Source organism: Heterodontus francisci, chromosome 34 (genome assembly GCF_036365525.1).
Source record: "Heterodontus francisci isolate sHetFra1 chromosome 34, sHetFra1.hap1, whole genome shotgun sequence".
Taxonomy (NCBI): Eukaryota; Metazoa; Chordata; class Chondrichthyes; order Heterodontiformes; family Heterodontidae; genus Heterodontus; species Heterodontus francisci.
This window is the reverse complement of record NC_090404.1, coordinates 10,335,560-10,347,681: the sequence shown is the minus strand read 5'-3', so window position 1 is coordinate 10,347,681 and position 12,122 is coordinate 10,335,560.

Genomic DNA, 12,122 nt, shown 5'->3' with positions numbered 1-12,122 from the left:
CAGCAGAGAAGACAAAGAAAGAATCAAGATTTCAGACATCAGTGAAAAGCACCGAGACACACACACCGGAGTGAGAGTCTTCCACAGAAAGAGCTTTAATCAGTTACACAGCCTGAAAAAAAGATCACACCGTTCACAACAGGGAAAAACTGCACACATGTTCTGTGTGGATGAGGCTTCAACTGATCATTCAACCTGGAGAGACATAAGGACACCTGCACCACAGCGAAACCGAGGAAATGGGACTGTGGGAAGGGATTTAATTACCTATCTGAGCTGGGAACTCATCAACGCAGTCACACTGGGGAGACGCCGTTCACCTGCTCCGTGCGAGGGAAAGGATTCACAGTTACTCAAGTTCCACGTACATGTGCGAGTTCATAATGGGGAGAGGGCATTCACCTGCTTCATATGTGGGAAGGGATTCACTCAGTTAGCCACCCTCCTGACACACCAGCAAGTTCACACTGATAAGCGACCTTTTAAATGTTGTGAATGTGAGAAGAGTTTTTAAAGCACAAATAGGCTGCTGACACACCAACACTTTCACACTGGGGAGAGGCCGTTCACCCGCTCCTTGTGTAGGAAGGGATTTACTCAGTCACAACACCAGCGAGTTGCCATGTGACTACAGGGGCTGGATTCTGCTGTTAATTACATCCTTTGTTTCTGCTAATGTTAATAAGCATTATGACTGAGCTGGAGTTTAATATTCTGGAGTTCCGATGAAGGGTCACTGACCCGAAACGTTAACTCTGCTTCTCTTTTCACAGATGCTGCCAGACCTGCTGAGTGATTCCAGCATTTCTTGCTTTTATTTCAGATTTCCAGCATCCGCAGTATTTTGCTTTTATTTTAATATTCTGGATCCCTTCAAATAAATCAGTTTTACAAGTAGTCGTTTGGTAGTACAGAACTTGAGAATTGCTGAAAATAGAGACATGTTGTTGAAGCTTTTCATCTTGCACTCATCAGGGCAATCCACAAGAATAATCAATGTAAGGGAAAACAATAACTTATACTGCATGAGAAGAGAGTGCTGATTGGTTGGCAAGTGAACTCTGGTAAAGGCATTGCCATGGAGAATGCACCAGTTTCTGGTGACTGACAGTTAACTGCCAAGCTTTGTTTAAAATGTAAACCAGGCAGCTTGACTCAGATTGGTCAAGGCATTGCCCCGAGGACTTTGTTTTTGTGTGTCAGTTTTTGTGTAAGCACACTGCATGTTAGGAACAGGAGTAGTCCATTCAGCTCATCGAGTCTGCCCACCATTCAATGTTATCATGGCCGATCGTCCACATATTGTGTTCTATATTTCTCCAAGAGGAGACTAATTGATGTCCTGTTACTGACTTCCAGTTTTGGACCTTTTCTACTTTTGAGCTCTGGATTATTTCAGTTGTCATACCTTCAGTTACTCATGGACGTGTCCCAGCTCCCAGACCTTCCAAAGTGCCTCTCCTAGCCTTGGGACCCAGGGAAGGTATCAGGGACACACCTAGGATCACTAAGTACAAAACCCAGTGTGTTAATCACTTTCGGCTACTGGACTTAGCCCGTGTCCCACAGCATCTCTCTCACCTTCAATGGGTGGATAGAGCATCACACCTGCAAACCTACTCAGGAAATATATTTAACAGGAGCCTGCAGGCTGATGAGACTCTGTTAAGCTGCCAGTGTGCTGCTGTACTGCTCTGTACTTTACCTGTAATGGAAAATGACTGAACCTTTGTCCCAGTGTAACCTTTGCTGCTCTGAAATGTGGGTGTAGATTAATGAGCCTCACATCCTTGCTCATGTCTGCTGTAATCGTTTAGAAAGGGGATGTGTAAAGAGATGGTCTTTGTACAGAGATGTGAAACAAGGAAACGGTATCTCTGTGTGATAGTGGCACAGTCTTGTGCTCACTGTCAGAGCAAGGCACAGATATCATTGTGGTTCTGGCTTGAGCAGGAGCAGATCACAAATGTAGTGAACAAGTTAAATATGAATATCACCAGTGTCGCTGCTGTTCGTTGGATCAAACCTGAGGAGGAGAGAGCTCTGAATCCAAGATCTAAGCTCTGCAGTCCTGCCACATCCAGTCATGAATGGTGATGGACAGATAAACAACTAACTGGAGGAGGTGGCTCCACAAATAGTCCCATCCTCAATGGCTTAGATCTGATCTGTTGGTTGTGGGGTCACTTAACTCTGGCTTATCGCATGCTGCTTCCACTGTTTGGCACGCAAGTAGTCCTGGGTTGTAGCTTCACCAGGTTGACACCTCATTTTAAGGCATGCCCGTGCTGCTCTTGGCATGCCCTCATGCACTCTTCAATGAACCAGGGTTGGTCCCCTGGCTTGATGGTAATGATAGAGTGGGGGATATGAAGTTACAGATTGTGGTTGAATACAATTCTGCTGCTGCTGATGGCCCACAGTGCCACGTGGATGACCTGTTTTGTGTTGCTAAATCTGTTTGAAATCTATCTCATTTAGCATGGTGGTGGTGCCACATCACCCAATGGAGGGTATCCTCAATGTGAAGACGGGACTTCATCTCCACAAGGACTGTGCAGTGGTTACTCCTACCAATACTGTCATGGACAGATGCGTCTGTGGCAGGCAGATTGGTGAGAGTGAGGTCAAGTATGTTTTCCCTCTTGTTCGTTCCCTCACCATCTGCCGCAGACCCAGTCTAGCAGCTATGTCCTTTCGGACTCTGCCAGCTCGGTCAGTAGTGGTGCTACCGAGCCACTCTTGGTGATGGACATTGAAGTCCCCCCAGCCAGAGCACATTCTGCGCCCTTGCCACCCTCAGTGCCTCCTCCAAGTGCTGTTCAACATGGAGGAGTATTGATTCATCAGCTGAGGAGGGGCAAGAGGTGGTAATCAGCAGGAGGTTTCCTTGCCCATGTTTGACCTGATGCCATGAGCCTTCGCGGGGTCTGGCGTTGATGTTGAGGACTCCCAGGGCAACTCCCTTCCGGCTGTATACCACTGTGCCGCCACCTCTGCTGGGTCTGTCCTGCCGGTGGGACAGGACATACTCGGGGATGGCGGTGTCTGGGACATTGCCTGTGAGGTATGATTCCGTGAGTATGACTGTGTCAGGCTGATGCTTGACTACTCTGTGGGATAGCTCTCTGCTTCACTTTCAGTCAGGAACAGATCACAGTTTTACACCAATCTCTGATTTGACAGCACGTTTCCAGCATTCACTGTTGTTCTTCCTGACTCTAAACACAATTGTTCAGGAGCCTTCTGTTCCATGCCAAAGAGCTCTGAACCACGGAAGAGAGTGGCTGGGACACATTTCTATTTGTGGACTTTACCCTCAGTGAAGAGAGTTGAGAAAGAACAAAGTACCGTTTGTCCCTTTCAGTGTGACCCTGAAGGACTGTGTCCAGGCTGAAGTTCTGTTAATGCCATACGATCCTCCCCCCAGATTGTCCTTTCTGAGCTCCAGCTGGGTGATGCTAAACACTCGGATGGGAAAGAGAAAAAATCTACACTGTACTTAAGACAAAGTTGATTTATTTCACATTTATTGGGAATATTAAACTCCAGCCTAGTTATTGGGGTTATTAACATTAGCAGAAACAAACTCCCATGTTCATTCAGTCCTGGATCTGATTAACATCAGCAATAACAGCAGAATCCAACTCCTGCTGTCGCATGTGAATGTGCCTGTGTTTCAGCAGATTGTTTGACTGAGTGAATCCCTTCCCACACACAGAGCAAGTGAACGGCCTCTCCCCAGTGTGACTGCGTTGGTGTGCCAGCAGATTCCACTTGCTTTTAAAGCGCTTCTCACAGTCAGGACATTTAAAAGGTCTCTGATCAGTGTGAACAAGTTGGTGTGTTGTGAGGTTGGATGACTGAGTGAATCCCTTCCCACACACAGAGCAGGTGAACGGTCTCTCCCCTGTGTGAACTCGCTGGTGTGTCTGTAGGTCAGAGGAATCAGCGAATCTTAGCTCACACTCAGTGCACGTAAACGGCCTCTCCCCAGTGTGAACGCGCTGGTGCCTCAGAAGGTGGGATGGCTGAGTGAATCCCTTCCCACACACAAAGCAGGTGAACGGCCTCTCCCCAGTGTGAGTGCTTTGGTGTCTCTGCAGATCCTTCTTACTTTTAAAACTTTTCTCACAGTCAGAACATTTAAACGGTCTGTTATCAGAATGAACCCGCTGGTGTGACAGGAGGTTTGATAAAACATTAAATCGTTTCTCACATTCAAGGCAGGTGAATGGCCTCTCTCCGGTATGAATTCGCTGGTGTGTCTGGAGACTGCATGACTGAGTGAATCCCTTCCCACACACAGAACAGGTGAACGGCCTCTCCCCAGTGTGACTGCGTTGATGAGTTTCCAGCTGGTATGGGTAACTGTATCCTTTCCCACAATCTCCGCATTTCCACGGTTTCTCCGTGGGCAGGGTGTCCTTGTGTCTCTCCAGGTTGGATGATCAGTTGAAACCTCGTCCACACACAGAACACTTGTATGGTTTCTCCCCGTTGTGAATGGTGTGATGTTTTTTCAGGCTGTGGAACTGGTTAAAGTTCTTTCCACAGTCAGTTCACTGGAACACCCTCACTCAGATGTGTGTGTATGTCTCAGTGCTTTTCCAGTCACATTGATGTTTGAAATCCTTTCCCACAGACAGAACAAACATTTTTCCTTCCACAGTTGAAGATCAATGATATTCAGGTCCTGATGAACTGAGTAACTCTGTCAGATTTTCATGTGATGTTTGGTTTGAGTCTGCACATTGTCCTCTTCTAATACCCTGTAAAAGGAGTTTACAAAAGTCATCACTGTAAGTACCTGATCAAAATTCAGAACTGCCAATTCTAGTTTCTGTGGAACGTTCTTTCATCTCTTGCGCCCCCAAAACTGTAAATACCCTGGGCTGAAAGCCAAACCCATCGCACCATCTGTACCATTTTTCCTATGATCGACTTTTCTCCCTCTCCTGAAGGTGCTGATACTGTTTGGGTTCAGTTCTTCAGTCACTGGTTCCCTCTCAATTTTCCTCTTAAGGTGCTGACTCTGTCTGGGTTCAGTTTCACACTCACTTGTTCCCCTCTCTCTCCTCCTCTGAAGGTACCGACTCTGTCTGCATGTATGTGCTCTCTCCCTCCTTCAACACTCTGGCCTTCCCTGTACACTGTAATATCTCCAAGTTTTACTGATGGTCACTCCCTGACCAGTTTCCATTTGCAGATGCTCCATAGAACTATAGAAAAAGTACGGCATAGAAGGAGGCCATTCAGCCCGCTGGCTGAAAGAAAAAACGAGCTGCCCAATCTATCCCACCTCCCAGAACCTGGTCCACAGTCTCGCAGGTTACAGCAGTTCAGTTGCAGATCCAGGTACCTTTTAAAATAATTGAGGGTTTCTGCCTCCACCATCGTTCCATACACCCACCACCCCTCTGGGTGAAAAATATTTTCCTCATGTCCCCTCTAATCCTTCTATCAATCACCTTAAATCTGTGCCCCCTGGTAATTGACCTCTCCTCTAGGGGAAACAGGTCCTTCCTGTCTTCTCTATCTGGGCCCCTCATTATTTTGTTCACCTCTGTTCAGTCACCCCTCAGCCTCCTCTGTTCCAAGGAAAACAACCCTAGCCTATCCAATCTTTCCTTATTGCTGCAACTTTCGAGCCCTGGCAACATTCTTGGAAATCTCCTCTGTACTCTCTCCAAAGCAATTATGTCCTTTCTGTAATGTGGTGGCCTGACCAGTCCCCATTTTTCTTCCATTTACAGATGCTCCTCGACGAGCCCCATTTCTCCTCCATTTATAGACGCTCCCTGCCTCTCGGATTTTGGAACAGTTTCTGTTCTCAGCTCTTTGTTGAGATTCAGGCCGGAGGGAAGCGGTGGAAGCCGCGGCTGGGGGTTGATCTTGTTGTTTGCTGTGATCTCGCTGTTTAGATTGCCTCCTGGCTCCGCACTCGGTCTGTCTGCAGCCTGTGAACCCCGGGCTTTCTTAACCCGGCTCCCTCTCACCTGCTGGAACCACGCTCCCAGTCGCAGGCCCTGCCGCCACGCATGCTCAGATCACACCGCTTACGCATCTGATTGACGGGAGCACCGGGCCAATAGAAAGAGGAGGGGCGGAACTGGAGGCCCGAGCAGGCGGTGAGTCCTCCAGCCATTCGGATTTTGCGACCGCCCCCCTAGTGGGCGGATCCCATAGCGGACCTCCAGCCCTGCCATTGGTCAGAAGCTGCCGTCAATCATCCGGGCATTGTGAGCTGCCTGGTGAGAAGTCGCTGGCGCAAGTGGGTTGATAACCAAGGGTGGGGAGCGGGGTTTACAAATACCGAGAGCAGCCCCAGGCCCGAATATTAAACACAGAGCATTATTCACTCTCCGTATCCGCCGCTTCCGGCTACTCTCTGACCTCAACCAGCACGAAAGGACCGAGAGCCTCCGCATGTGCGTGATACACCCGGTCACTCCGCGACAGATAGTGCAGTTTCTGAAGCGCACGGGATTATGGGCAATTTAGTAGCCATGAGAGATCGATGCTCAGTGAATCGTTCTGTGAATCTGGGGAAGTCACGAGATTCTGCTACCATAGGATTTGTATAATAAGAAAAAACAAGTTCCATCTCTTACCATAACGCACGATGTGATAATTGTTAGCTACACACACACTGTTTATCAGTAAGTCTGTAACAGACCAATTCTTCCTGTCTCCCCAATGCCTGTCCACCGTCTACAAGGCACAAGTGTGATGCAATACTGTCCACTTGCCTGGATGGATGCAGCTCCAATATGACGCAAGAAGCTCGACACCATCCAGGACAAAGCAGCTTGCTTGATTGGCACCCTATCCGCCACCGTTAACATTCACTCCCTCCACCACCGATGCACAGTGGCAGCAGTGTGTACCATCCACAAGATGCACTGCAGCAACTCACCAAGGCTCATTCGACAGCACCCTCCAAACTCACGACCTCTACCACCTAGAAAGACAAGGGCAGCAGATGCATGGAATCATCACCACCTGCAAGTCCCCCTCCAAGCCACACACCCCGCTGGCTTGCAGCGATATCATAATTCCTTTACTGCCACTGGGACTCTCTACCTTACAAATGAAAAAAAATACATCATTCATGAGATGTGAGCATCGCTGGCAAGGCCAGCACTTATTGCCCTTGAGAAGATAGTGGTGAGCCACCTACTGGAATTGCTGCAGTCCATGTGGGGTAGGTACAACAGTGCTGTTGAGAAGGGAGTTCCAGGATTTTGACCCAGCAACAGTCAAGGAACGTCGATATAGTTCCAAATCAGGATGGCGTGTGGCTTGGAGGGGAACCTGCAGGTGGTGGTTTTCCCATGCATCTGCTGCCCTTGTCCTTCTAGGTGGTAGAGGTCGTGGGTTTGGAAGATGCTGTCAAAGGAGTCTTGGTGAGTTGCTGCAGTGTATCTTGTAGATGGTACACACTGCCGCCACTGTGCATCGGTGGTGGAGGGAGTGAATGTTTGTAGATGGGGTGCCAATCAAGATGGGCTGCTTTGGCCTGGATGTTGTTCAGCTTCTTGAGTGCTGCTGGAGCTGCACCTATCCAGGCAAGTGGAGAGTATTGCATCACACTCCTGACTTGTGCCTTGTAGATGATGGACAGGAGGTGAGTTACTCGCCACAGGATTCCTAGTCACTGACCTGCTCTTTTAGCCATTGTTTTTATATGGCTACTCCAGTTCAGTTTCTGGTCAATGGTAACCCTCAGGATGTTGGTCGTGGCACAGAAAGAGGCCACTTGACCCACCATGGTGTGCTCCGGCTGAAAAACGAGCCACCCAGCCTAATCCCTCTTTCCAGCCTTTGGTCTATAGCCCTGCAGGTTAACGGCACTTGAGGTGTATATAAAGACATCTTTTAAATGAGTTGCGGGTTTCTGCCGCTGCTACCCTTTCAGGCAGTGAGTTCCAGACCCCTACAATCCTCTGGGTGTAAAAGTCTTTCCTCATCTCCCCTCTAATATTTCTACCAATCACTTTAAATCCATGCCTCCTAGTCACTGACCTCTCTGCTGAGGTAAGTACACCCTTCCTATCTACTCCATTCAGGTCCTTCACAATTTTGTGCATTTCAATCAAATCTCTCCTCAGCCTCCTCTGTTCCAAGGATCGTTAATCAATTTTTGATTTCAATGGAGAGGGTGCAGAGGATGTTGCCTCGACTGGAGCATTTCAGTTATGAAGACAGACTGGATAGGCTGGGGTTGTTTTTCTTGGAGTGGAGAAGGCTGAGAAGGGGCCTGATTGAGGTATACAAAATTATGAGGGGCATTGATAGGATAGATAGGAAGAAACTTTTTCCCTTAGCGGAGAGGTCAATAAGTAGGGGGCATAGATTTAAGGTAAAGGGCAGGAGGTTTATAAAGGAGTTGAGGAAGAATTTTTTCACCCAGAGGGTGGTTAGAATCTGGAACACACTGCCTGAAGGGGTGGTAGAGGCAAGAACACTCACAACATTCAAGAAGTATTTAGACGAGCACTTGAAACACCATAACATACAAGGCTACAGGCCAAGTGCAGGGAAAGGGGATTAGTTAGGATGCGTGCTTGATGGTCGGCGCAGGCGCGTTCTGTGCTGTAAAACTCTATGACTCGAAGGAGAACAACCCCAGCCTATCCAACCTTTCCTCATAGCTGCATTTTTCCACTCCTGGCAACATCCTTGTAAATCTCTTCTATACTCTTTCTAGTGCAATTACATCCTTTCTGTAATGAGGTGACCAGAACTGCACACAGTACTCAAGTTGTGGCCTAAACAATGGGTCATACAGTTCCAGCATAACCTCCCTGCTTTTGTATTCTATACCTCGGTGAATAAAGGAAAGGATTCCCTATGCCTTCTTAATCAGCTTGTCGACCTGTCCTTCAGGGATCTGTGGACATTCATTCCAAGGTCCCTCACTTCCACTACACCTCTCAGTATTCTCCCATTAATCGTGTATTCCTTTGCCTTGTTTGACCTCCCCAAATGCATCACCTCAAACTTTTCCAGATTAAATTCCATTTGCCACTTTTCTGCCCACCTGACCAGTTCACCAATATCTTCCTGCAGCCTCCAGCTATCCTCCTCGCTATCCACAACACAACCAATTTTTGTGCCGTCTGCAAACGTCTTGGTCATGCCCCTACATATTTATCCAAATCGTTAATATACACCACAAAAGGCAGGGGACCCAGTACTGAGCCCTGCTTAACTCCATTGGAAATAGCCCTCCAGTCGCAAAAATACCCATCAACAATTAACCTTTGTTTCCTGCCACTGAGACAATTTTGTACCCACCTTGCTACATTTCGCTGGATTCCATGGGCGTTTACTTTTTTAACCAGTCTGCCATGTGGGACCATGTCAAAAGTTTTGCTAAATTCCATGTAGACCACATCAACTGTACTACCCTCATCTATCTTCCTTATTACTTCTTCAAAAAAATTCAATCAAGTTGGTCAGACGAGATCTTCCCTTAACAAATTCATGCTCACTATCCTTGATTAATCCGTGCCCTTTTAAGTGACAGTTTATCCTGTCTCTCAGAATTGATTCCAAATGTTTGCCCAATACTGAGTTTAGGCTGACTGTCTGTAATTATTCTGTCTATCCCTCTCTCCCTTTTTAAACACAGGTACAACATTAGCAGTCCTGCATTTCTCTAGTACCACACCTGTATTCAGTGAGTACTGGAAAATGATGGACAGACCTTATGCTGTTTCCTCCATGGATTCTTTTAACAGCCTAGGATGCATTTCATCTCGCCCTGGTGATTTATCAACTTTCAAGGATGCTAATCCCATTACTACTTCCTCTCTCCTTATGTTTATCACATCCAATACTTCACACTCCACTTCCTTGACAACAATATCTGCATTGTCCCCCTATTTTGTGTAGACAGATGTAAAGTATTCCTTAAGCAGCATACCAACATCTTCCACCCTTACATGTAGGTTACCTTTTTGGTCTTTTATGGGCCCTACTCTTTCCTTAGTCCTCCTCTTACTTCTAATGTATTGATAAAACATCTTTGGGTTCACCTTGATTTTGCTTGCCAATATTCTTTCATGCCCTCTCTTAGCTTTCCTAATTTCCTTTTTGATTTCACCCCTCCACTTTTGATACTCCTCTCAGCTTTCTGTAGTATTGAGTTCTCGGTGTTGGACATAAGCTTTCCTTTTCTGCCTTATCTTACCCTGTAAGCTCCTTGACATCCATGGGGCTCTAGATTTGGCTATCCCACCCTTTTTCTTTGTGGGAACATGTTTACTCTGAACCCCTTGAATCTCCCCTTTGAATGCCTCCCACTGTTCTAACACTGATTTACCTTAAAGCAGCTGTTTCTAGTCCACGTTCGTTAAATCACTCGTCAGCTTAGTAAAATTGGCCTTGTCCTAATTGAGAACTGGCTCCATCTCTGTCCTTTTCCATAATTGTGTTAAAACTGACTGAATTATGATCACTACCACCAAAATGCTCTCTCACTGCCACTCTTTCCACCTGCGCATCTTCATTTCCTAAAACTAAGTCTAAAACTACACTCTCTCTTGTTGGACTTGCTACATACTGGCTAAAAAAGTTCTCCTAAATGCACCTCAAGAATTCTTCACCCTCAGTTCCTTTCACATTAAAACTGTCACAGTTAATATTGGGGTAATTAAAATTGCCTACTATTTCATGCCCTTCTCAGAGATTTGCCTACATATCTACTCTTCTATCTCCCTCTGACTGGTTGGGGGTCTATTGTACACTCCCAGCAGTGTGATTGTCCCTTTTTTGTTCCTTAGCTCAATCCTTGTGGCCTGATTTGATGAACTTTCCAACACATCATCCCTCCTTACAGCTGTACAGAGATGGTGTGAGTGACTGTAAAGCACAGAGCACTCCAAGCACAAACATTTAAAAAAAATTAAAAACCAAAACAGTGGGTAAGCATAGGGGAAACAAACTGAAAAACCTATTCACAGGAATCAGAGACCTTTTACATATAACGACTGAGAAGTGCTTTAAAAAAGGATCTGCTGAAACACCAATGCACACACTGGGGAGAGGCCATTCATCCGCTGTGGGCATAGGAGAGAATTCACTCAGTCATCCACCCTGCTGAAACACCAGCAACTTCACAAGTGACAGCGGGGATTGGATTCTGCTGTTATTGCTGTTGTTAACCACATCCAGAACTGAACCATGTTCATTCTGACATTTGGGGTTTATTTCTGCTGTTAATAACCCCTATAACTGGGCTGGAGTTTAATATTCTGATAACTCTCAAATTATTTAATGTTGATTCAAACATAATTTGTCAATCCTTAATTTCTCCAAGGGCAGCTCAGTGGTTAGCACCGCAGCCTCACAGCTCCAGCGACCCGGGTTCAGTTCTGGGTACTGCCTGTGCAGAGTTTGCAAGTTCTCCCTGTGACTGCGTGGGTTTTCGCCAGGTACTCCGGTTTCCTCCCACAGCCAAAGACTTGCAGGTTGATAGGTAAATTGGCCATTATAAATTGTCCCTAGTATAGGCAGGTGGTAGGGGAATTGAGGGAAGGTGGGGATGTGGTAGTAATATTGATTAATGTAGGATTAGTATAAATGGGTGGTTGATGGTCAGCACAGACTCGGTGGGCCGAAGGGCCTGTTTCAGTGCTGTATCTCTAAATAAATAAATAACGGTAGACTAATTGATGTCCTGTTACTGACTGTTCCATTTTGGGCCTTTTCTCCTTTCTAACTTGAGATTATTTCAGTTCTCATACCATTAGTTACTCTTATGGACAAGTCCCAGCTCCCCATACCTTCCAGAGTGCCTCTGCTAGCCTTGGGATCCAAAGAAGGTATCAGTAACACACCCGGGATAATGAACACAAAATCCAGTCTGTAAATCACTTTCAGCTACTAAATATAGCGTGCGTCCTAGCATCTTTCGCACCTTCGATGAATAAAGCATCACACCTGCAAATCGGGTTTAAATTTAAATCCACTCGGGAAATGTATTTAACAGAAGCCTTTTAGGTTAATGAGACTCTCTGAAGATGCCAATATTAGAAACCCACAACTAAACCTGTAGATAATTAGTTCAAATCATTTAATTCACTTGTTTAAAATTAAAGTGGGATTTATAT